At 44.6% G+C, this 2,463-nt stretch overlaps 1 long non-coding RNA gene across 1 annotated transcript; it reads left to right on the plus strand.

Moving 5' to 3' along the window:
• The first annotated feature begins 619 nt into the window (after positions 1-619).
• Positions 620-2,463, plus strand: LOC123184930 (uncharacterized). Its single transcript, XR_006493120.1, has 3 exons — positions 620-833; positions 1,093-1,319; positions 2,364-2,463. It is a non-coding gene; the product is annotated as an uncharacterized lncRNA (long non-coding RNA).

The raw sequence follows: 2,463 nt of genomic DNA on the forward strand, positions 1-2,463 counted from the left end.
GCCCGCGCTCACCGCGGCCCATGCTCACCCATGCTTCCCCCGCTCCGCTCCGGCCTCCCTCGCCGTAGCTCGCATCGCCGCGCTCGCACCGGCCACGACCGCGCCCGTCCGCGCCTCGCCCACCGTCCCCGTCCCTTGCTACTGCTCAGGACCACGCCATGCCCCACCTGCCGCTCGCGCCTTTGCTCGTCGTCGTCCTGCACTGCCGTCCCTCGCCGCTGCTGGCAGCTGCCGGTGCCCCGCCGGCCTCGCCCCACCCCACGTAGGCTGCGGCCTCCACGGGCGCCCGCCCCACTCCCGACCCCGGGGTTCCGCCCGTTAACCCGCCCCACGGGGTTGGCCTAGTGCCACTGACGAACGGGCCCCACGCCCTGAAAACGTTTTAAAAAATAAAATAAAATATATATTTATATAAATAATTAAATTAATTAATCTATCTATCTATACCTATACTAATTTGTGACTCCCAAGAAATTACCATGTTAATTAGAAAATATGAGCCATTAATCTTGTGGGGCCAGATTATTACGATCCAGATCAACCCACGTAATCTCTTTTTAATATTGCTTAATTGTGAGTAAAAAAACAGTTACATCTCAACGCAACCTTTCTTCCTAGCTACTCCTCCTCTATATCGTGGACTCTGCCCTCCTTTACCTCCACGCATCCTTTCTTCATGGACTACTCTGCTCTCTTCCGTGCTAGGTTTTCCCTATGAGTTACAGCCGCCTCTTTTCATCTTAGCGTCGTGTAGTCAGATGGCATAAATTCAAAGCAGACAAGACGATGTGCCATCCCAATGGAGACGTGATGGCTTCTCCCATATCCTTCTGGTGAGTTTTCTCTAGATTTGGTTCTTTAATTCTGTAAAGAAATCGGATTACTTGGAAGGTTAGTATCCCGTGAGAAATTTCAGGGAATAGAATCATTAAACTTCATACTTGGAAGGTTTTCACGGAACAAGGAACGTTGAAAATACATGCCCCAGGAAAGATTTTAATGTAGCCACAAATTACTCGGGCACCTACCAAAATCGCGGCGTCTTCCTCCTGATTTGAATCTCACAGAGGCGCCATTGAAAATTGGCTGCAGTACGACCCTGCCGCAGTCTCGCAGATCTGGTTTTCTTGGCGACTCAGTCGTCGGGTGCGGAAGCGGGACTGCAGACACCGGCGCCACGGCCACCATGTCCACGCCGTGTGAGCTGTGGAGGCCACACTCCTGGTACCCGTGGCGTATCTTGGCACGCCCGCGAGAACTGAGACTCAATTTGAAGCCTTGCTTTGGCCGACGCAGAGGGCAAACGCCATGGATGCCTGGTATGTTTTCTATTCACGGGTCAATCCAGTGGGATCGAGAACCTAAAAACTGGGGTCATGTTCGAGACATTGATACTCGGCGTTCCAATACTCGACCCTATGTCGTTATGCATGATGAAATTGCTTGAGATATATAAGAATATTCAACAAAAAATAGCACAGTGCGATCAAGTACAGGTGCAATCCACCTATCTGCTTGCAACAACAAAATTTACATAATGACTATTCATGTTCTTTGAGTTCGTTCTTGGCTTTTATGGGAAGAATAAAATCACTTGACCAGGATCGTTATTTGTTTGTACCTCTAGATAGTATAAGCTTCTATTAACATTGCACTGAAATTGTTTTATGCTACATGAATTGGTACCAAATCTGCATCAGAACAATAGAAATTTAAACGGAAGGAGGTAATATTATTTTCTCAAGTTTCTTAATGAGAGCCATACATATGTGCGCCATCATTTGCCATACTGTACCAAAACGTTTCACACAGTGTTCAAATTACTATATTTTATTCATTAGCACAAAAAGAAAGTAAAAGGAACGACTAATGCAATAGATTTATATAGTTTTGTAGTTGTAATATCTGTTTGTAACAACAAGAAGAGTAAACAAAAGCAATAGTAGTTTATGTCGCATTATTTATGCAGATTTTTGTATTCTAAAAATGTTGCCAAGATGGACATTCGTCAAAATCATCCATGGATAACAGAAGGAAGTTCTAAAATTCTTTCAAATCACGAGTTTTAGAATCAGCATATTATTTCAACATAGGGACTTCGATCTGATCATTTGTTTTTCTATGATCAACACTCAGAAGCCATGTAACCAAATTGTAGTGGTGTTTTATATTTTCATTCATTGTGAATTATAGTTTGCTAAATAAATATTTTCAAGAGAATCTCGAAGAATTCCTCTTTATAATTGACAAACATATGCTACTGGAGTGGCTACACACAGGTGTTGCAGCTAAGACAACAGTCTATAAATGTGCAAGTATGCTCTGCTTGACTGTTCAGCTTACATTGTCTCGCTTCCGTGCAGGCACTCTACTACATCTAATTATAATCGTAAGGTGGAGGTGGAGGACATGGATTTGCACTGACATTAATCTCCTGATGAAATTGCGAGAGAGAGAGAGAGA

This window comes from Triticum aestivum, chromosome 2A (assembly GCF_018294505.1).
Source record: "Triticum aestivum cultivar Chinese Spring chromosome 2A, IWGSC CS RefSeq v2.1, whole genome shotgun sequence".
NCBI classification, from domain to species: Eukaryota; Viridiplantae; Streptophyta; class Magnoliopsida; order Poales; family Poaceae; genus Triticum; species Triticum aestivum.